The following is a 24,768-nucleotide window of genomic DNA, read 5'->3' on the forward strand; positions in this document are numbered from 1 at the left end:
TCGGACAGGATAGTTGGTTGTACACATTGGTGTCTGTTCAGGTGCAACATTGTATATCCATTATTTTGTTACTGGTTTTCTTGCCATTTTTTCCAATCTTTGAGTTTTGAGGTTACTACCAGGCAGGGCTGACCTGTTAGATTAACAATTAGGTCGATTTCATGGTTTTTCTCCAGTGATTTTTGTGTCAAGCCTATCTTGCTTTCCTAGTATTTAGAAACGGAAAACGTATTTTCTTTATTAACATAGTTTGACACATTAGGTGAAGCCACCTCCTCGCTGTGAGTAGGTCATTTCTGGTTAATCAGTGCTAAGTCATTCTTTGCCTTGGTGGAGCTAGTGTACACAATTTGCCTGTTCATAGGTCACTTTCTTCTATTTAAAGGAATAGTAAAATACAGACAAAAATCCTTACATAAAAGAGCATATTTTGAAAAACGTGACAGAGTTTGTCTACTTTTACACTTCGGGGTTTACCATTAGTAAATCTGGTGATTTATCAGCATGTTCTGATTGGGTGACAAAGCCAGGCAGACAATCAGTAAATAGCTTTAATTTAAATCTTTGTCTTTCATGTTTAGTTGAAATGCTGAATAAAATACAAGAGTGTGCAGTCTCTAACTGCTTAGATGTGTGTGTGATCCTGTGTGTAGCTTCATAGAAAGTCCTCTGTCAGGTCCAGTGTTCTCATTGGGAGGTACAGGATCAGGATGGGTGGGTCTGCCCACTGAAGGACGTTAGGCCAACTTACCTTGGCCGCCCTCAACAAAGAGTGCTCTCTACATGGCTCTAGTGCCCACCACACAAAGCAAGCTTGTCTAATGACAGTTCTTTGCTGTCCCGGAATACACCAGGTGGGGCGGCCAGACAGTAAAAGGGACTATTTCACCTAAATGGGAAGGCCTTTGATGTCCCTGGCATGCACAAATGATGAATTCCAAGTCAAATCATGACCAAACAGGTCTGTAGATGGTCATTAACATAATTTCTGTGCGACAATGCACCACACCTTCCCTTAATAATAACAGAATAAAAAATATATATATAATTTAATGGGGTACACTGTATATCTATAACTTAGGGAGAAGGTACTCTCAGTATAATTTAATGGGGTACACTGTATATCTATAACTGGGGGTGAAGCTGCTCTCAGTATAAATTAATGGGGTACACTTTGTAACGGATCAACGGGCACCCCGACTGGGTACCTCCATTGAAGGATGCTCCTAGCGCTTCCTGAGGACTCCAAGCACTGCAGCCGACACCACAACCACCGAACCGGAGAAAAATATGAATTCTCTCAAGCACATGAATGCTGTATACAGCCGAATAGGACAAACCATGCGAATAGGTTTACACTCCTAGCAGTCAAACTGGAACAGCATACAATAAATCCTTCCCCAATAATGAGACGACACTTCACTTTGAGGGTTAAGCAGGAACTGCAGATTTATTCACACAACCTCCTTTTAAGACATTCTCCCATGGAAGGGAGGGATCCACAACAATTAGTACCACAGCCAATAATATACCAGTTACCTCCCACACATCTCCTCCTCTTAGTGTGACACATAATCCCATTATTCCAGACACAAATTCCATGGGTTTCTGGATGTACCCCTAAACATAGGGTTACCCCTTTAAATGTTACATCCCCTGGTAGCCCTGATCTGGGTGAGACACATATCCAGAAATCACCCATATCGGACCAGGGGTTCGGGAATTATGGAGGGTTAAAGTTTTGACCGACCGCATGGCAAAAGTATCCGAAAATAGTTCCATGTATTTTGGCCCTGCAGTCGGTCACAGAAAAGGGAATGAAAGCACACGAATGGCCTGGGTTATGGAGCCTGGGGAGGGTTTGAATGAATTCCCTTGTACGTGGGGTGCTTTCTTTGTTCGTGGGGTGAAGCTGCTCTCAGTATAAATTAATGGGGTACAATGTATATCTATAACTGGGGGTGAAGGTACTCTCAGTATTATTTAATGGGGTACACTGTATATCTATAACTGGGGGTGAAGCTGCTCTCAGTATTATTTAATGGGGTACACTGTATATCTATAACTGGGGGTGAAGCTGCTCTCAGTATTATTTAATGGGGTACACTGTATATCTATAACTGGGGGTGAAGGTACCCTCAGTATAATTTAATGGGGTACACTGTATATCTATAACTGGGGGTGAAGGTACTCTCAGTATTATTTAATGGGGTACACTGTATATCTATAACTGGGGGTGAAGCTGCTCTAAGTATTATTTAATGGGGTACACTGTATATCTATAACTGGGGGTGAAGCTGCTCTCAGTATTATTTAATGGGGTACACTGTATATCTATAACTGGGGGTGAAGGTACCCTCACTATAATTTAATGGGGTACAATGTATATCTATAACTGGGGGTGAAGGTACCCTCAGTATAATTTAATGGGGTACAATGTATATCTATAACTGGGGGTGAAGGTACTCTCAGTATAATTTAATGGGATACACTGTATATCTATAACTGGGGGTGAAGGTACCCTCAGTATAATTTAATGGGGTACAATGTATATCTATAACTGGTGGTGGAGGTACTCTCAGTATAATTTAATGGGGTACACTGTATATCTATTATTGGGGGTGAAGCTGCTCTCAGTATAATTTAATGGGGTACACTGTATATCTATAACTGGTGGTGAAGGTACTCTCAGTATAATTTAATGGGGTACACTGTATATCTATAACTGGGGGTGAAGGTACTCTCAGTATAATTTAATGGGGTACAATGTATATCTATAACTGGTGGTGGAGGTACTCTCAGTATAATTTAATGGGGTACACTGTATATCTATAACTGGGGGTGAAGGTACTCTCAGTATAATTTAATGGGGTACAATGTATATCTATAACTGGGGGTGAAGGTACTCTCAGTATAATTTAATGGGGTACACTGTATATCTATAACTGGGGGTGAAGGTACTCTCAGTATAATTTAATGGGGTACACTGTATATCTATAACTGGGGGTGAAGGTACTCTCAGTATAATTTAATGGGGTACACTGTATATATATAACTGGTGGTGGAGGTACCCTCAGTATAATTTAATGGGGTACACTGTATATCTATAACTGGGGGTGAAGGTACTCTCAGTATAATGTAATGGGGTACACTGTATATCTATAACTGGTGGTGAAGGTACTCTCAGTATAATTTAATGGGGTACAGTGTATATCTATAACTGGTGGTGAAGGTACCCTCAGTATAATTTAATGGGGTACAATGTATATCTATAACTGGGGGTGAAGCTGCTCTCAGTATTATTTAATGGGGTACACTGTATATCTATAACTGGGGGTGAAGGTACTCTCAGTATAATTTAATGGGGTACACTGTATATCTATAACTGGGGGTGAAGGTACTCTCAGTATAATTTAATGGGGTACACTGTATATCTATAACTGGGGGTGAAGGTACTCTCAGTATAATTTAATGGGGTACACTGTATATCTATAACTGGGGGTGAAGCTGCTCTCAGTATTATTTAATGGGGTACACTGTATATCTATAACTGGGGGTGAAGGTACTCTCAGTATAATTTATTGGGGTACAGTGTATATCTATAACTGGGGGTGAAGCTGCTCTCAGTATAATTTAATGGGGTACACTGTATATCTATAACTGGTGGTGAAGGTACTCTCAGTATAATTTAATGGGGTACACTGTATATCTATAACTGGGGGTGAAGGTACTCTCAGTATAATTTAATGGGGTACAATGTATATCTATAACTGGTGGTGGAGGTACTCTCAGTATAATTTAATGGGGTACACTGTATATCTATAACTGGGGGTGAAGGTACTCTCAGTATAATTTAATGGGGTACAATGTATATCTATAACTGGGGGTGAAGGTACTCTCAGTATAATTTAATGGGCTACACTGTATATCTATAACTGGGGGTGAAGGTACTCTCAGTATAATTTAATGGGGTACACTGTATATCTATAACTGGGGGTGAAGGTACTCTCAGTATAATTTAATGGGGTACACTGTATATATATAACTGGTGGTGGAGGTACCCTCAGTATAATTTAATGGGGTACACTGTATATCTATAACTGGGGGTGAAGGTACTCTCAGTATAATGTAATGGGGTACACTGTATATCTATAACTGGTGGTAAAGGTACTCTCAGTATAATTTAATGGGGTACAGTGTATATCTATAACTGGTGGTGAAGGTACCCTCAGTATAATTTAATGGGGTACAATGTATATCTATAACTGGGGGTGAAGGTGCTCTCAGTATAATTTAATGGGGTACACTGTATATCTATAACTGGGGGTGAAGGTACCCTCAGTATAATTTAATGGGGTACACTGTATATCTATAACTGGGGGTGAAGGTACCCTCAGTATAATTTAATGGGGTACACTGTATATCTATAACTGGGGGTGAAGGTACTCTCAGTATAATTTAATGGGATACACTGTATATCTATAACTGGGGGTGAAGCTGCTCTCAGTATTATTTAATGGGGTACAGTGTATATCTATAACTGGGGGTGAAGGTACCCTCAGTATAATTTAATGGGGTACACTGTATATCTATAACTGGGGGTGAAGCTGCTCTCAGTATAATTTAATGGGGTACACTGTATATCTATAACTGGGGGTGAAGCTGCTCTCAGTATAATTTAATGGGGTACACTGTATATCTATAACTGGGGGTGAAGCTGCTCTCAGTATAATTTAATGGGGTACACTGTATATCTATAACTGGGGGTGAAGCTGCTCTCAGTATAATTTAATGGGGTACACTGTATATCTATAACTGGGGGTGAAGCTGCTCTCAGTATAATTTAATGGGGTACACTGTATATCTATAACTGGGGGTGAAGGTACTCTCAGTATAATTTAATGGGGTACACTGTATATCTATAACTGGGGGTGAAGGTACTCTCAGTATAATTTAATGGGGTACACTGTATATCTATAACTGGGGGTGAAGGTACCCTCAGTATAATTTAATGGGGTACACTGTATATCTATAACTGGGGGTGAAGGTACTCTCAGTATAATTGAATGGGGTACACTGTATATCTATAACTGGGGGTGAAGCTGCTCTCAGTATAATTTAATGGGGTACACTGTATATCTATAACTGGGGGTGAAGGTACTCTCAGTATAATTTAATGGGGTACACTGTATATCTATAACTGGGGGTGAAGGTACTCACTATAATTTAATGGGGTACAATGTATATCTATAACTGGGGGTGAAGGTGCTCTCAGTATAATTTAATGGGGTACACTGTATATCTATAACTGGGGGTGAAGCTGCTCTCAGTATTATTTAATGGGGTACACTGTATATCTATAACTGGGGGTGAAGGTACCCTCACTATAATTTAATGGGGTACAATGTATATCTATAACTGGGGGTGAAGGTACCCTCAGTATAATTTAATGGGGTACAATGTATATCTATAACTGGGGGTGAAGGTACTCTCAGTATAATTTAATGGGATACACTGTATATCTATAACTGGGGGTGAAGGTACCCTCAGTATAATTTAATGGGGTACAATGTATATCTATAACTGGTGGTGGAGGTACTCTCAGTATAATTTAATGGGGTACACTGTATATCTATTATTGGGGGTGAAGCTGCTCTCAGTATTATTTAATGGGGTACAATGTATATCTATAACTGGGGGTGAAGGTGCTCTCAGTATAATTTAATGGGGTACACTGTATATCTATAACTGGGGGTGAAGGTACTCTCAGTATAATTTAATGGGATACACTGTATATCTATAACTGGGGGTGAAGCTGCTCTCAGTATAATTTAATGGGGTACACTGTATATCTATAACTGGGGGTGAAGGTACTCTCAGTATTATTTAATGGGGTACACTGTATATCTATAACTGGGGGTGAAGCTGCTCTCAGTATTATTTAATGGGGTACACTGTATATCTATAACTGGGGTGAAGGTACTCTCAGTATAATTTAATGGGATACACTGTATATCTATAACTGGGGGTGAAGCTGCTCTCAGTATAATTTAATGGGGTACACTGTATATCTATAACTGGGGGTGAAGGTACTCTCAGTATTATTTAATGGGGTACACTGTATATCTATAACTGGGGGTGAAGCTGCTCTCAGTATTATTTAATGGGGTACACTGTATATCTATAACTGGGGGTGAAGGTACTCTCAGTATAATTTAATGGGGTACACTGTATATCTATAACTGGGGGTGAAGCTGCTCTCAGTATTATTTAATGGGGTACACTGTATATCTATAACTGGGGGTGAAGGTACCCTCAGTATAATTTAATGGGGTACAATGTATATCTATAACTGGGGGTGAAGGTACCCTCAGTATAATTTAATGGGGTACAATGTATATCTATAACTGGGGGTGAAGGTACCCTCAGTATAATTTAATGGGGTACAATGTATATCTATAACTGGGGGTGAAGGTACCCTCAGTATAATTTAATGGGGTACAATGTATATCTATAACTGGGGGTGAAGGTACTCTCAGTATAATTTAATAGGGTACACTGTATATCTATAACTGGGGGTGAAGGTACCCTCAGTATAATTTAATGGGGTACACTGTATATCTATAACTGGGGATGAAGGTACCCTCAGTATAATTTAATGGGGTACACTGTATATCTATAACTGGGGGTGAAGCTGCTCTCAGTATAATTTAATGTTGGTTTTTTTTACCAGATAGTTCCCGATGCTCAGTAAGTGAAATCAAACTGTAGTTTTACTAAAATCAGTATGACTTCATATAAACCATCTAACAATGCATGAATCTGTCTCTTTCCCTATAAAAACAAGCGTGTGGACTCCATATGTAACGTGCTAAATACTCTGTGCTGTACAGCAGGTATATATAGGGCACCCGTGCCGCCATTAATAGTTAGGAGTGATAGACTCCGTATGTAACGTGCTAAATACTCTGTGCTGTACAGCAGGTATATATAGGGCACCCGTGCCGCCATTAATAGTTAGGAGTGATAGACTCCATATGTAACGTGCTAAATACTCTGTGCTGTACAGCAGGTATATATAGAGCACCCGTGCCGCCATTAATAGTTAGGAGTGATAGACTCCATATGTAACGTGCTAAATACTCTGTGCTGTACAGCAGGTATATATAGAGCACCGTGCCGCCATTTATAGTTAGGAGTGATAGACTCCGTATGTAACGTGCTAAATACTCTGTGCTGTACAGCAGGTATATATAGGGCACCGTGCCGCCATTAATAGTTAGGAGTGATAGACTCCGTATGTAACGTGCTAAATACTCTGTGCTGTACAGCAGGTATATATAGAGCACCGTGCCGCCATTAATAGTTAGGAGTGATAGACTCCGTATGTAACGTGCTAAATACTCTGTGCTGTACAGCAGGTATATATAGGGCACCGTGCCGCCATTAATAGTTAGGAGTGATAGACTCCATATGTAACGTGCTAAATACTCTGTGCTGTACAGCAGGTATATATAGAGCACCGTGCCGCCATTTATAGTTAGGAGTGATAGACTCCGTATGTAACGTGCTAAATACTCTGTGCTGTACAGCAGGTATATATAGGGCACCGTGCCGCCATTAATAGTTAGGAGTGATAGACTCCGTATGTAACGTGCTAAATACTCTGTGCTGTACAGCAGGTATATATAGAGCACCGTGCCGCCATTAATAGTTAGGAGTGATAGACTCCGTATGTAACGTGCTAAATACTCTGTGCTGTACAGCAGGTATATATAGAGCACCGTGCCGCCATTTATAGTTAGGAGTGATAGACTCCGTATGTAACGTGCTAAATACTCTGTGCTGTACAGCAGGTATATATAGGGCACCGTGCCGCCATTAATAGTTAGGAGTGATAGACTCCGTATGTAACGTGCTAAATACTCTGTGCTGTACAGCAGGTATATATAGAGCACCGTGCCGCCATTAATAGTTAGGAGTGATAGACTCCGTATGTAACGTGCTAAATACTCTGTGCTGTACAGCAGGTATATATAGGGCACCGTGCCACCATTAATAGTTAGGAGTGATAGACTGTGTTTATTTCTGAACGGCCAGAAATCACTTTTGGAAAATGGGAACAGCACATAATTTGTTATGAAAGAGACAGGACGATACTTGTTTGGTAACCTGAGGAATGTAGAACGCTCCCAATCAGCTCCACAATATATGTTGTTTTCTACTTTCAATTTCTTACTGTAAACACTTGTTGGGAGATTCAGTAAAGTATGAACTGTGTATTTAAAGGGAAGTTCACATTTTAGGCCACAAACGCCAAATTAGAAATCTGTTTCCAGTTCGGTTATTTTGACATTAAATATGAAGCTCACGTTGGTAAATATCAACGTGAGTATTTTGTTTGTCTTGGACAGGAAGTGAGTCTGCATTAACTTTATTTTCATTTGAAAGCATATCATTATCTCTCATTAAGACAGCAGAGCTACAAAATGGGGGATTCTACATTCATTGAGCAATGTGTGATTGTGTTCATCTGAGGAGAGATAGAATGTTTCAGAACCCGTACAGGAGTGATTGTGTTACTCTGAGGAGAGATGGAATGTATCAGAACCCGTAAAGGAGTGATTGTGTTACTCTGAGGAGAGAGAGAATGTATCAGAACTCCTAAAGGAGTGATTGTGTTCATCTGAGGAGAGATAGAATGTTTCAGAACCCGTAAAGGAGTGATTGTGTTACTCTGAGGAGAGAGAGAATGTTTCAGAACCCATAAAGGAGTGATTGTGTTACTCTGAGGAGAGAGAGAATGTATCAGAACCCGTAAAGGAGTGATTGTGTTACTCTGAGGAGAGAGAGAATGTATCAGAACTCCTAAAGGAGTGATTGTGTTCATCTGAGGAGAGATAGAATGTTTCAGAACCCGTAAAGGAGTGATTGTGTTACTCTGAGGAGAGATGGAATGTATCAGAGCCCGTAAAGGAGTGATTGTGTTACTCTGAGGAGAGAGAGAATGTATCAGAACTCCTAAAGGAGTGATTGTGTTCATCTGAGGAGAGATAGAATGTTTCAGAACCCGTAAAGGAGTGATTGTGTTACTCTGAGGAGAGATGGAATGTATCAGAGCCCGTAAAGGAGTGATTGTGTTACTCTGAGGAGAGATAGAATGTATCAGAACTCATAAAGTAGTGATTGTGTTACTCTGAGGAGAGATGGAATGTATCAGAACCCATAAAGGAGTGATTGTGTTACTCTGAGGAGAGATAGAATGTATCAGAACCCGTAAAGGAGTGATTGTGTTACTCTGAGGAGAGATAGAATGTTTCAGAACCCGTAAAGGAGTGATTGTGTTACTCTGAGGAGAGAGAGAATGTATCAGAACTCATAAAGTAGTGATTGTGTTACTCTGAGGAGAGATGGAATGTATCAGAACCCGTATAGGAGTGATTGTGTTACTCTGAGGAGAGAGAGAATGTTTCAGAACCCGTAAAGGAGTGATTGTGTTACTCTGAGGAGAGAGAGAATGTATCAGAACCCGTAAAGGAGTGATTGTGTTACTTTGAGGAGAGATAGAATGTTTCAGAACCCGTAAAGGAGTGATTGTGTTACTCTGAGGAGAGAGAGAATGTATCAGAACTCATAAAGTAGTGATTGTGTTACTCTGAGGAGAGATGGAATGTATCAGAACCCGTAAAGGAGTGATTGTGTTACTCTGAGGAGAGAGAGAATGTATCAGAACTCATAAAGTAGTGATTGTGTTACTTTGAGGAGAGAGAGAATGTTTCAGAACCCGTAAAGGAGTGATTGTGTTACTCTGAGGAGAGAGAGAGAATGTATCAGAACCCATAAAGGAGTGATTGTGTTACTCTGAGGAGAGAGAGAATGTATCAGAACCCGTAAAGGAGTGATTGTGTTACTTTGAGGAGAGAGAGAATGTATCAGAACCCGTAAAGGAGTGATTGTGTTACTTTGAGGAGAGAGAGAATGTATCAGAACCCATAAAGGAGTGATTGTGTTACTCTGAGGAGAGAGAGAATGTATCAGAACCCGTAAAGGAGTGATTGTGTTACTTTGAGGAGAGAGAGAATGTATCAGAACTCATAAAGGAGTGATTGTGTTACTCTGAGGAGAGAGAGAATGTATCAGAACCCGTAAAGGAGTGATTGTGGTACTCTGAGGAGAGAGAGAATGTATCAGAACTCATAAAGGAGTGATTGTGGTACTCTGAGGAGAGAGAGAATGTATCAGAACCCGTAAAGGAGTGATTGTGTTACTCTGAGGAGAGATAGAATGTTTCAGAACCCGTAAAGGAGTGATTGTGGTACTCTGAGGAGAGAGAGAATGTATCAGAACCCATAAAGGAGTGATTGTGGTACTCTGAGGAGAGAGAGAATGTATCAGAACCCGTAAAGGAGTGATTGTGTTACTCTGAGGAGAGATAGAATGTTTCAGAACCCGTAAAGGAGTGATTGTGTTACTCTGAGGAGAGAGAGAATGTATCAGAACTCATAAAGTAGTGATTGTGTTACTCTGAGGAGAGATGGAATGTTTCAGAACCCATAAATCTGTGATTGTGTTACTCTGAGGAGAGAGAGAATGTATCAGAACCCATAAATGTGTGATTGTGTTACTCTGAGGAGAGATAGAATGTTTCAGAACCCATAAAGGAGTGATTGTGTTACTCTGAGGAGAGAGAGAATGTATCAGAACTCATAAAGTAGTGATTGTGTTACTCTGAGGAGAGATGGAATGTATCAGAACCCATAAAGGAGTGATTGTGTTACTCTGAGGAGAGATGGAATGTATCAGAACCCATAAAGGAGTGATTGTGTTACTCTGAGGAGAGAGAGAATGTATCAGAACCCATAAAGGAGTGATTGTGGTACTCTGAGGAGAGAGATAATGTATCAGAACTCATAAAGGAGTGATTGTGTTACTCTGAGGAGAGATGGAATGTATCAGAACTCCTAAAGGAGTGATTGTGTTACTCTGAGGAGAGATAGAATGTTTCAGAGCCCGTAAAGGAGTGATTGTGGTACTCTGAGGAGAGATAGAATGTTTCAGAACCCATAAAGGAGTGATTGTGTTACTTTGAGGAGAGATAGAATGTTTCAGAACCCGTAAAGGAGTGATTGTGTTACTCTGAGGAGAGAGAGAATGTATCAGAACCCATAAAGGAGTGATTGTGTTACTCTGAGGAGAGATAAAATGTTTCAGAACCCGTAAAGGAGTGATTGTGGTACTCTGAGGAGAGAGAGAATGTATCAGAACTCCTAAAGGAGTGATTGTGTTACTCTGAGGAGAGAGAGAATGTATCAGAACCCATAAAGGAGTGATTGTGTTACTTTGAGGAGAGATAGAATGTTTCAGAACCCGTAAAGGAGTGATTGTGGTACTTTGAGGAGAGAGAGAATGTATCAGAACTCCTAAAGGAGTGATTGTGTTACTCTGAGGAGAGAGAGAATGTATCAGAACCCATAAAGGAGTGATTGTGTTACTCTGAGGAGAGAGAGAATGTATCAGAACTCATAAAGGAGTGATTGTGTTACTCTGAGGAGAGATGGAATGTTTCAGAACCCATAAAGGAGTGATTGTGTTACTCTGAGGAGATATAGAATGTATCAGAACTCATAAAGGAGTGATTGTGTTACTCTGAGGAGAGATAGAATGTTTCAGAACCCATAAAGGAGTGATTGTGGTACTCTGAGGAGAGAGAGAATGTATCAGAACTCATAAAGGTGTGATTGTGTTACTCTGAGGAGAGATGGAATGTATCAGAACCCGTAAAGGAGTGATTGTGTTACTCTGAGGAGAGAGAGAATGTATCAGAACACGTAAATGTGTAATTGTTTTACTCTGAGGAGAGATAGAATGTATCAGAACTCATAAAGGAGTGATTGTGTTACTCTGAGGAGAGATGGAATGTTTCAGAACCCGTAAAAGAGTGATTGTGTTACTCTGAGGAGAGATAGAATGTTTCAGAACCCGTAAAGGAGTGATTGTGTTACTCTGAGGAGACAGAGAATGTATCAGAACTCATAAAGGAGTGATTGTGTTACTCTGAGGAGAGAGAGAATGTATCAGAACCCATAAATGTGGGATTGTGTTACTCACTAGGAAAGATAGAATGTTTCAGAACCCATAAATGTGTGATTGTGTTACTCTGAGGAGAGAGAGAATGTATCAGAACCCATAAAGGAGTGATTGTGTTACTCTGAGGAGAGAGAGAATGTTTCAGAACCCGTAAAGGAGTGATTGTGTTACTCTGAGGAGAGAGAGAATGTTTCAGAACCCGTAAAGGAGTGATTGTGTTACTCTGAGGAGAGAGAGAATGTTTCAGAACCCGTAAAGGAGTGATTGTGTTACTCGGAGGAGAGAGAGAATGTTTCAGAACCCGTAAAGGAGTGATTGTGTTACTCTGAGGAGAGAGAGAATGTTTCAGAACCCGTAAATGTGTGATTGTGTTACTCTGAGGAGAGAGAGAATGTAGCAGAACCCATAAAGGAGTGATTGTGTTACTCCGAGGAGAGATGGAATGTATCAGAACCCATAAATGTGTGATTGCGTTACTCTGTAGGAGAGATAGAATGTATCAGAACCCATAAATGTGTTATTGTGTTACTCTGAGGAGAGAGAGAATGCATCAGAACCCATAAATGTGTGATTGTGTTACTCTGAGGAGAGATAGAATATATCAGAACCCGTAAATGTGTGATTGTGTTACTCTGAGGAGAGAGAGAATGTTTCAGAACCCGTAAATGTGTGATTGTGTTACTCTGAGGAGAGAGAGAATGTATCAGAACCCATAAAGGAGTGATTGTGTTACTCCGAGGAGAGATGGAATGTATCAGAACCCATAAATGTGTGATTGTGTTACTCTGTAGGAGAGATAGAATGTATCAGAACCCATAAATGTGTTATTCTGTTACTCCGAGGAGAGATAGAATGTATCAGAACCCATAAATGTGTGATTGTGTTACTCTGAAGAGAGCTAGAATGTGTCAGAACCCGTAAATGTCTGATAGTGTTACTCTGAGGAGACAGAGAATGTATCAGAACATGTAAAGGAGTGATTGTGTTTCTCTGAGGAGAGAGAGAATGTATCAGAACCCATTCATGTGTGATGGTTTTACTCTGAGGAGAGATAGAATGTATCAGAAGCCATAAATGTGTGATTATGTTACTCTAAGGAGAGATAGAATGTATGAGAACCTGTAACCTGTGATTATGTTACTCAGATGTGCGTTGGGCTCTCAGGTGTCCGACCAGAGGTATATCATGCCTGATCCACAGAAGTTCCAACCGGTATTTCCTGGGAACTACCAATTGTCACTTCTGGAATGAGGCGGCTCCAGATTTGTCGGTCTCCTGTTCCCAAATAAATCTTTCTCCCCCCAGTCCCCCTTGCCCACTCTCTGCTGTGGCCCTATACTGGTGTAGGGACGTGTCTTTCCTGGTCTTCCTTCCAAACTCCCCTGGGGTGTCCCTGGGGTGTCCTGTAGTCGTAGTTGGGGATAATGGTCTTACCTGGGTCTCCCAGGCTGGTTGATTGGCTTCAGCAGCTTGGGCTTGGGTTGTAACTGGGATGTTTCGGCCGGTTCCTTGGCATCATAGGCTGAGGTTAGGGCACCCAAATCATTCCTCAAAAGTACTTCAGCCGGCAATTGGCTCATAAACCCCACATACACATTGCTAGACCCTGATCCCCTATCTAGGTGCACCTTGGCAGTGGGGAGACAGAAAACGACCTCCCGGCTACGCGAACTGCTACTTGTCTCGGACCAAGTGGCGTTGTATGAGGGTTAGGGTAGCCACAGTGTCACGTAATCCTTTTGCCTCCTGACTATCTACCAGCACAACCTGCCAGAATTATCCCCCCCTAGCACACCCGCTAGGCCTAATACCTCCATTAGGCATAGTACCCCCAGTGAATTCCAAGAACCCTCCATGCCAGGCTCTTTAGTACCCCCCAGATATTCATCTTGGTTGGCCTCCGTCTCCACACAATGAGCTAGCTGGGGTATGGGAGGCTGTGGTCTTAGGGTGTCCCCTTGGACCTCGGGGGAGGACCATGGGGCAATTGCTGCGTACATGCCCCCATTCCTTGCAGTGATGACATTGAATCATAGGTCGGTTGGGTTGGAACCTAGAGGGTTCCTGGTAATGAGTGGGGCCTGGATGGACGGGAGCCAGGGAGCCCTAAAATCGGGGCGAGGAGACGGTCTTCCCGTGGTCTGTTCCATCCGCCGACGGTCTGTATACTCGTTGGCTAAGCGGGCAGCTTTCGGCAGGGTGAGGGGTCGCCGGTCACAAATCCATTCGCAAAGTTCTGGCTGGAGGGAATTAAAAAAAATGTTCCAGGAGAAACAATTGTAATACATCTTCTCCTGATACCGCCTGGCATCTGGTGACCCAGTGGGTAGCGCTCTCCAAGGACCATCAGCACTGCAGACACCATAAGTACTGCAGACTCCACGAACCGCCGCTGCTGGGTTAGGGTCTCGCCGTCTCCTACCCACCCTGGACCTACGACAAGGCTCCAGGTTCCAGTGAGGGAACCTCTCTTCATCCCAGAGAGCGAAGCAGGAACAGGAACAATAGCTCTTACAAGAGCTCAGTGAAGCTATGGGAATATGCAGAGCATAGCAATCCCTGTAGTGATTATAGCTGTCCCCTCAAACACGACTAAAGGCTGCGAGTTGAGGGTCAAGTAGAACTGGTTTAATGAGCATACAGGCCTTTCTTATATACACATTTCCCCACAAGGTTACCACCCACGTGGACCTTGTGGAACACGGGACACAAAGTTACAACAGCCAATCAACACAGTCCAGTACAGTCAGACACTCCCAGCTAATGCACACAAACCGCGTGCGCATTCAGCCAGTCCATAGGAAAGCATTCTCTTTCAGGGTAAAATAATGAAGTCACTCTTAGTGCAGTGACTGTGTAGTATGTTCAAGGGTTTAGGGGAACATACTGGCGCTATCTACACAGTCACTGCACTAAGAGTGACTTCGTTATTTTCAACATTATCTTAGCAATCTATTTCACCAGCTCGTGATCTACACCGCAATATTAGTAGCAGTTCATCGAGCTTTTGGGCTTTTGTAGCGTCTGTTAGGTATTTCACTTCATCTCGATCTAGCTTGATGTGGCGGGAGGTGTTACTACCTTAACAAGGTTTATTGCAGGACAATCTCAGGCTTTTTCTTTAAGGGGGTGCCCCTGAAGGCACAAGTTTATAGGGATTTGTTAGTGAATCAATGGTAGAATATTTATATCTGATTTCTACTTACCCTAGTATCCTCAGCTACTCTATTCATCTGGACACACAGTGGTATTAGTTAAATAGATACATCTAATAGGGTATTGCTGCCACATTTACCTCTTTCGCACGCTACTGTCATTTTATTCCATCCATTTGATTGTATAAGGATTCGAGAGATTCTATTTAGCCGGGATTCAATAGCTGTTTTTACCACTGAGACCATTACCTGCACTTTGATACATAGTGTCAGAAGTCGAGTTGTTACAGCTGTTAACACTTTCCATTTTCGTATTCTACTGTTTATTTATTTATTTTTTCTATTTATTAGGACATACAGGGATTAGAGCCTTTATAAAATAGCTATTTTCCTCTCCCAATACCACCTATATACACTGTGATAATAGTCAAGCCGACACAGTTTGTATTGAATATAAGTACCTGCATTGCATTCCACTGCCACTCACACCACTCCAAACCTTTCCTTAGACGCTATCTCACACGGTTCAGACCTATGACCGTCTCGCTTCAGAGATTTCTCATTCTCTTGCAGTTTGCTGTGACTCGGCTGTTCTTTTGAGTCCAGATGCTGTAATAACGTAATAGTTATACAATTGCTTCTACTGTAGCTTGTCTGGTAATTTACGTTAGTGCTGAAGCTCCCCACGATGTCCACAGGCAGTGCACACTGTATCACATTGAAGCTTCTGTAAATAGACTTAGCACTTAACTAACCAGACCTCATGTATGTAAATACTTTCGTATATTTGTTTTTGGTTTGCCCACTTCATTTTAAGGATAGTTATTAAAAGTTAAATTTTATTATCTCTGGAGTGACTCACCCTGCCTTATTACTTCTGTAAGTCCCTGTGAGGGATTGTCCACTCCTTAGGACACTCTACCTATTTATCCTACTCCGCTCCTGACTCCCCTTCTATGTTGTTCAGTTTTTAGTGCAATTTTTTGCACTAGGGGTTAACCCCCATACAGGAGTGAGATCACTGTATGTCCCTTCTCCCTTTCGTTTTGTTGGATCTTTTACTGTCACCGAGAGGCCAACACCCCACCACCACGCTAGTGGCTCGAGCCCCATGCCCAAATCATAGATAGAGCCTCTCACCTGCCGCTTGGCAACTAGCAGGGCCTCACCTGTCACGGGGTGGATAGTTTTTCGCTTCGGCACTAGTTAGCAAGCCAGTCCTACTAGTTCCGCGGTGTATCATTAATCAGACCATTGTTGTTCTTTTTTGCAGTATGTCCCAGGACACCAACATAGGAGAAGAATTATCCCCCCCTAGCACACCCGCTAGGCCTAATACCTCCATTAGGCATAGTACCCCCAGTGAATTCCAAGAACCCTCCATGCCAGGCTCTTTAAGATCCTGGACTATCCAGGATCTCGGCTGAATTGCGCCGGAGGGGAATCCCCTTCCCAGCTACAGCAAGGACGGTAGAACTCTTCAAACTGCTCACAGCGGATCCTGAGGATCCTGGGCTGGGTTCCAGCTCACAGGGGCACAACTCAGACATACAAGGAACTCTAAACACCATCTTGCCATCCCTTCAGTCTATTAACGATAGACTGACTAAATTGGAAAATGCCAGCCCGGCTCGCATAGATCCTCCTCCCATAGGACCCGCACACGCAATCACACCTTCTAACCTACAGGGTAGGCCCCCTGCCTCACCTTTCACCCCCTCACTCACATAATTACCCCAGCACACATGGTCCCCCAGCTCTCCGTAAGGATATTTTAGATGGTAAAGATGTTAATCTGGTCTCATTGCTAATTGCTTCCCAAGATGTTGTGGAGAATAGAACATACAATTACGGCGATTTGGCTGTCGTTATGAAGGCTAGAGACCCACGACTCCAAAAACAACAAAAGTTATAAATAAAAGGGCCAGTAGCAGCAATGTAAAATACCACATGCCCAAATATTGCATTCAAAAGTACAAATTTACCAGGGGCCATAGTCAGCAGGTAGGAGGCGAGCAGCCAGGCCTCTCCAATGCCCATAAATAAACGTGTTTGTTTCCCGAATGGCGGCCACCCAGAGGACGAAGAACACATTACACTGATTGCCAATTACCCGTTTGCAACATTGTTGCAAACGGTAATTGGAGGCACACTTATTCCTGGGTGGTCTGGTTGTTCGGTAGTTTCACTCAATATAATGAATGGAGTGATTCTACCGAACAATCAGGCGAATGCTGCATACACATATACAATTTACCGAACACATAATAACATACATTATATTTAAGACAGCCTGAATACAATCTGCTACACAGTCTTAAAGGGGCATTGTTCCTAAAAGCCATAATATGTCCACGGATGGCCCTTAAAGGGCCAGTAGCAGCAATATAAAATACCACATGCCCAAATATTGCATTCAAAAGTACAAATTTACCAGGGGCCATAGTCAGCAGGTAGGAGGCGGGCAGCCAGGCCTCTCCAATGCCCAGTGGCGAGGCGGGTTCCGCCACACCTTGGTTTATTGAATAATTCTGACTTAAGGTAGAGTGCCAGATTACTACTTTTTTTTTCAATATATATTACCGTATATACTCGACTATAATCCGACCCGAATATAAGCCAAGGCCCCTAATTTTACCCCAAAAAACTGGGAAAACTTATTGACTCGAGAATAAGACTAGGGTGGGAAATGCAGCAGCTACTGGTAAATTTCTAAGTAAAATTAGATCCTAAAAAATTATATTAATTGAATATTTATTTACAGTGTGTGTGTATATAATGAATGTAGTGTGTGTGTATGAATGCAGTGTGTGTGCATGAGTGCAGTGTGTATATGAATGCAGTGTGTGTATGAATGCAGTGTGTGTGTGTATGAGTGCAGTGTGTGTATGAATGCAGTGTGTGTATGTATGAGTGCAGTGTGCGTATGAATGCAGTGTGTGTGTATGAATGCAGTGTATGTATGAGTGCAGTGTGTGTATGAGTGCAGTGTGTGTGTATGAGTGCAGTGTGTGTGTATGAATGCAGTGTGTGTGTGTATGAGTGCAGTGTGTGTATGAATGCAGTGTGTGTGTATGAGTGCAGTGTTTATAGGGGCTGTACTGGTAAGGGGCTGTAGTCGTGTTTATAGGGGCTGTACTGGTAAGGGGCTGCAGTATGGATGGGTTAGGTGCTGTGGTAGTGAGTTTAGCGGTTGTATATCAGGATTATTAGTTGATCCAGCACGTAGAACTATATCATATCTAGGACTAAAAGGTAACTTACTGGGCCTTAGAATGGCCGGACTTAACGTACCAATGAATAGTCAGAATACTTGCCGAGGTCGGAGGGGCACAGAATGGGACACAACGATAAGGGAAAGCCAGAAGTCAGGGATACCAGAATATAGGGAAGTCAAATGAAGCCAAAGTCAATAACCCGAAATAAACGCTCAGGAACACGCTCTCGGACAACCACTAAGGGAAACCACAACAGGGCAATGAGGAGAAGTAAAAATGTGCCCTTTACAAATCTGATTGGCCGAAATCGGCCTATGATCCGAGAACGTGCATGCGCATCTCCCGCGTGACATCACGCGCACGCCGACATCGTCTTCAATGTGGCCGGACATGGGGCTATAATTTGGTGTGGATCCGCAGCGGCCGGCGTCCATCAACATGTTGCAGGATTCAGGTACACTGACGCATAGCCGCTGAGTGCAGATACCGCAAGGGGAGGATGAATATGTTACATTACCCCCCACCTAAGGCTGCAAGACTGCCCAGGGGGAGAGCAGGACCCGGGTTGAGGTTACACCCCCCCCCCCCGGCTGTCAATCAGACAACCGGTCCTGTTACTTCGTGGTTTGTTAAGCTTATTTGCACTAAACCCAATAGGCAGCAATTGCCCAGAGCACCTGCATTGCAAAGAATTCTCATTGAGCTGAATTGGAAAGTCTTTGATTGGACAGCCACAGAAAGTCTGGGCGGGGCTAGAAGGGGAGGGATACCAAAGGCTTCAGACAAGCGGTATACTCCAATGAAATGCAAGTTTCCACTTGGGGTATATCCACTAAACAATAATTTGTATTTAATTTGTATTTGTTTTTCCCTACTGTAAGCTGTGGGTTCCCCTGAATATTCTGCGTCACAAAAGTCGAGGAATGACAATAAAGTGCAATATGCAATAATATACAGTAGGTGTGGGTAAATAAAATAGTCCAAAGCAGTCTGAAACATAGGCCAACAAAGTCTATCAATAATTAGGAGTACTTGCAGTGCAATAGGAATTCTTGAGTAGGCAGTAGGTCCTTGTGTCAGCGAATATGATGGCTAGAAGATTTGTTAGTGTAATCCATAGATATATGCAAGACAAAAAAATGGGAAACAATAGTGCAATATGTCAGCTTAGATGAGTAATAGGTAATAAAAGAACGGAAGTTACTCACATTTGGTGGAGCTATGACCAGCTCCAGGTTTGATAGCGTATAGTGGTATAATCCCCACTTACAGGATGTGTTGGTGAGTGTCCGTAGAAGATGGTGTTGTGTGACCCAAAATGACATTTGGAAAAGCTCATTATGGAAAGTATTACTTAGTATTTTATTTGAATAAAGTTTTTTTGGTCACTATACTTGCATACTGTGCCAATTACCTTTTGTTTTTAATAGTTTTATTTTGTAATATCATACTTACTTCCTGACTACCTCGTTTCCTGTCTACTCCAAAGAAATTCCAGGTGGGGATCATACCACCGGCACCTTATCCATAGAGATGTTTGCCTGCTCCACCTTTGTGAGTATTTACTATTTTTAATATTTTACCAATTTTATTATAATAACCTGTGGGGTCTAGCAAGCTATTAAAAGAGCAGTAGATAGGAAATTCTAAATTAAACAGAAGGTGCAATAAAGGAAGTGTAAACATTAGATGATTCATTAAAGGAAGTGTTTAGGTAGGCTATGCAAATCACATGCAGGGGGGTGTGGCTATGGCTGCATAAAAAAGTGATTTAACTCCTAAATGGCAAAGAATTGAGCAGTGAGATGGCAGGGGTGAGATCTGTACCAAAACTGCTTCATTAATCTAAAGTTGTGTTGGTGACTATTGTGTCCCTTTGCAGAAATATCATTTGGACTCAGGATGGGTGGGCAGGACTTCAGGGGATGTTGCAAGTGACTAACTGGTTTCACTGGTAACATCCATAATGGGTGTGCCTGTCAAGACTGAGTATTAAGTCTGTATTTACCCCACCTTCAGCGCTAAATATACCTACAGCTACTAACTGTTATTGGCAAGGGCTCATATTGTATTAATGCAATGTTTTGTGAACCCAGGACATGCTTGAAAACGAGAGAAAGCTCAATGTACCCTTCCTAGTAAAATATTTTATAAGTAAATAAATAAATACTGTGCTCATGACGTTAGTTTAGAGACTCATTGTCATGAATCGGGCATTGATTTATAACAATGACAATCTGCACCCCTTTACTTATAAAGAGGAATTCTGGATCAATGGTGATCTGCACCCGGGCCAGGTTAAGAGCCCATTGGGCCTGGTGCTGACAACTATGATGGGCCTTATTACAGAATCTTATCGACAGAAAAACTAAAACGGTTATACCTCCCAAGCGTCATGTATCTGGTGGAGATGGTGCTGGAGGGAAACAGGATATAGCAATCAGAAAACACATACCCTATGCTAATCTGTCGCTTTCACCTCTCCAGTATATTAATACCCTTTAACAGCAGTGTCCAGTGAAGCAGAATTTTGGTGGGCAGGGTAAAAGGAATCACTTGTCCAAAACTGCCCAAAGGGACAAACATTCCCAAAAAGGGGGCGTGTCTGCCCTAAGAATTAGATGGAGCACCCGGAGCTTGGCATAAGTGTTTCTAATGATGCACTCGCTCCATGCTTTCTAAAGACTGTCCCCTCGCACTTGCTGATCCACTCCTCTCCTTACCTTATTACTAGCAGGCAGAAGCTCCTATTATACAGTCTGGGACAAAGAAAAGGTGGATGTAGTGAGTGTAGAAGAAAGGGAACATGCCACAATGTTAGAGAGACCGAAGCAGTAAGAGCATTTGCATAGTGTGCAAAGTCAGATTTACCATAACTAATTTCATTGTCAGCCAGTCCGCACCAGTTTTGTTCCCATACATCCCTCTTCAGCTTCCAAACTTAACTACGTTTTTTTTTCTTTAAATCAATGGGCCTATTCCATGGATATGGGCCTGGAGCTGCAGCTCCATCAGCCTCTATTTTAATCCACCCATGTCTGCACCCCTTTACTTATATAGAGGAATTCTGGATCAACGGCAGTTAATAGTGATCTGCACCCCTTTCTAAGAACTTCTCCAGTAAACCAATACGTCTGGATGATAATCCTTTTACTTTCCCATGGTTCTGACATAGTACCATTGTCTGAGCATTAAAATACCCAGACTAGCTGTCCCAGTCTAACATACTGCCAACTAATCCTGAACTACTATAACGCTCAGCCAGACACAGAAGATAAACAATTCAACTTAAATCCTTCTGTTACAATGGGACATCTTTCTACTGCAGGACTTCAGCATCAGAGTGCACATTAAATAACATTAAATTACATTTCATGTTAAATGATAATTTCTTCCAGATTTTCCTTCTAGAAAATCACCAGCAAATGAATTATCATCACAAAAATTCCAATCACATTTCTGAAACACGTCAGAATTCATTTTACACCCCCCTAGTCAGAAACTAAACAAATTAACATTTTAACAATCAGCATTTTGAACGCAGGCAACCGTTATACAAAGCGTTACCATATAAAACATTTTAACAAAACGATTACCAAAATTCCAAATCCATTGATACTAGGATGGAGACGTCTGATATGTGCTATAACCCAACACAGTAAGTGCTGGCGCTGTCAGGGGGCATGCATAGTATTAAACCAAGGTTCTCTAGGGAATCCATAAAGGAGGTTACTCGAGTCTTTCCTCTCTCCAGTGCACTACGGTTAGTCACAATTTCAAACAATATTATAAAGTAAACTTTACCAGGACTCCTGCCGTGTCTCGTCTTATCCTCGTCTTTTGGAGATATGGGCTTGTTTGTGTCATTGCTAGCTGACACTCAGATAGTACCAAGCAATGCCACCCTCAGTGTGGGACAATGGACAAACAGCCAGAGAATGGCTGACTGTCACTCACAAGAGGATCTTTGTTAAGCCGATCTGGATCTCTCTAACACTTTGGCTTAGAAGTATGGCAGGAACATAATACAGAACTCAGTGTTCCCTTAGCCTATATCCAGTAAACATATTTACACAATATAATAGATAATAAAGATAAATAGATCAAAAAAATTAGTAAAAAATATATAAACTACAACAGTTTTTATAAATCTTATATTAAGCTCTTAATGACCAGATTTTACACTTTACTGTCATCCTGGTCTATTCCCTAAGGACCATAGCCCTGCAATGAATGCCTTGGTAATCTAGCGGGGGGATCTCTCTCTCTATATATATATATATATATATGTGTATGTGTGTGTGTGTGTGTGCAGGAAGGAATGTAAACTGTGTGAGCCATTCCATTCTGGCACAAGATCTTTAAAAACAGGTTGTTATGAAGGTAAAATGTGTCACCGATCCCTACGGGGTTAAAATCTATTAATTAAACTGAGGTATGTGATTCTCCGGGATCTCCAGCATGTGGTGAGAAAAGAAAGATTGTGGCTGATCATTGGTGCACACACTTTCTGGCCTAGCATGCAAGCTTCCAATCATAGACCTAAAATAACCAGCCTGAATGCCCTCATTAGTTTGAACCGTGCAATGGAAAACACTGATGTCTTGTAGAAATGTTTCCATACTGACAACCACTGGAGGCGCTCCAAATGAAGCATGTGATTGGCGCCCTGCGCATGCACACTATCCCAATGCTTACATATAAGGAAGCATTAGATTGGCCACGGTTGCCATAGAAAACGCAGTGCGACAACGTAGAAAAGGTAAAACAACCTTCTTCGTGCATTTAGAGAGAGCATCAAAACTGCTACAGGACGCCATATTTGTATGCCGCACTCTTTGTGTCCTTCAGATTCGACATTCACTGCCAGGGTTATCCACTAAAGTGAGAATTCAGAAGAAGGAGAATTCAAAGGACATTTCAAATTTAAGGTCAAAACAGCCGAATAATCAAACATTCTTAAAGTCAGCTAAGCTTTAGCTTCAGCTATTCTAGCCTCAAATTTGAGATTCATTTTGAAGATACTTCAAGTTGACATTTTATTACATGTTACTCCAACCACCATGTCAACTTCAGTGATTTGAAGTGGTTATGGCAGTCTGGTTCTGCTTTAAACACTGCACATACAGAGATATTGTTGATTGTGCATCTGTGGCTAGTTGCACCCCGAGCACAAGAGACAGTGTTCCAGGCTGCCTAATGTCAATTCTGTGCATAAATTACTGCATGCTTCTGGCAGACATTAAAATCTTCCCCTTGCAGGCAGAGCGCATATAAGGGGAATTTAGCTCTCACCCTCCCTCACCCACTTCAATTTAGGCTTTTGAATATTTTTAAGTCTCCCTTCCTTCCTCTACCTCCTCATTCCTCCACTTTGCAGCCCAAAGCACCTCAACCCGATACAGAGTACTAGAACGTGCCTAAGCCTGATAGGGAGTAACAGAACACGCCTAAGCCTGATAGGGAGTAACAGAACGTGCCTGAACCTGATACGGAGTAACAGAACGTGCCTGAACCTGATACGGAGTAACAGAACGTGCCTGAACCTGATACGGAGTAACAGAATGTGCCTGAACCTGATACGGAGTAACAGAACGTGCCTGAACCGGATACGGAGTAACAGAACGTGCCTGAACCTGATACGGAGTAACAGAACGTGCCTAAATCATATATAGAGTAGCAGAACGTGGCTAAGCCTGATACGGAGTAACAGAACGTGCCTGAACCTGATACGGAGTAATAAAACGTGCCTAAACCTGATACGGAGTAACAGAATGTGCCTAAACCTCATACGGAGTAACAGAACGTGCATAAACCTGATACGGAGTAACAGAACATGCATAAACCTGATACGGAGTAACAGAACGTGCATAAACCTGATACAGAGTAACAGAACGTGCATAAACCTGATACGGAGTAACAGAACATGCCTAAGCCTGATACGGAGTAACAGAACGTGCCTAAACCTGATTACGGAGTAACAGAATGTGCCTAAACCTGATACGGAGTAACAGAACGTGCCTGAACCTGATACGGAGTAACAGAACATGCCTAAGCCTGATACGGAGTAACAGAACATGCCTAAACCTGATTACGGAGTAACAGAATGTGCCTAAACCTGATACGGAGTAACAGAACATGCCTAAGCCTGATACGGAGTAACAGAACGTGCATAAACCTGATACGGAGTAACAGAACGTGCCTGAGCCTGATACGGAGTAACAGAACGTGCCTAAACCTGATACGGAGTAACAGAACGTGCATAAACCTGATACGGAGTAACAGAACGTGCATAAACCTGATACGGA

The 24,768-nt window shown here is 42.0% G+C and overlaps 1 protein-coding gene across 2 annotated transcripts in view; it reads right to left on the bottom strand.

The window, feature by feature from the left end:
* The window catches only part of MAG (myelin associated glycoprotein), a 279,098-nt gene extending 256,795 nt beyond the window's left edge, over nucleotides 1-22,303 (bottom strand). For both annotated transcript variants that reach the window (XM_063436498.1, XM_063436499.1), the window contains exon 1: nucleotides 22,265-22,303. The gene's annotated coding sequence lies outside the window, so the exon portion shown is untranslated. The remainder of the gene's footprint in view (nucleotides 1-22,264) is intronic.
* Between the last annotated feature and the right edge of the window lie 2,465 nt (nucleotides 22,304-24,768).

The sequence above is a fragment of the Pelobates fuscus genome, chromosome 11 (assembly GCF_036172605.1).
Source record: "Pelobates fuscus isolate aPelFus1 chromosome 11, aPelFus1.pri, whole genome shotgun sequence".
NCBI classification, from domain to species: Eukaryota; Metazoa; Chordata; class Amphibia; order Anura; family Pelobatidae; genus Pelobates; species Pelobates fuscus.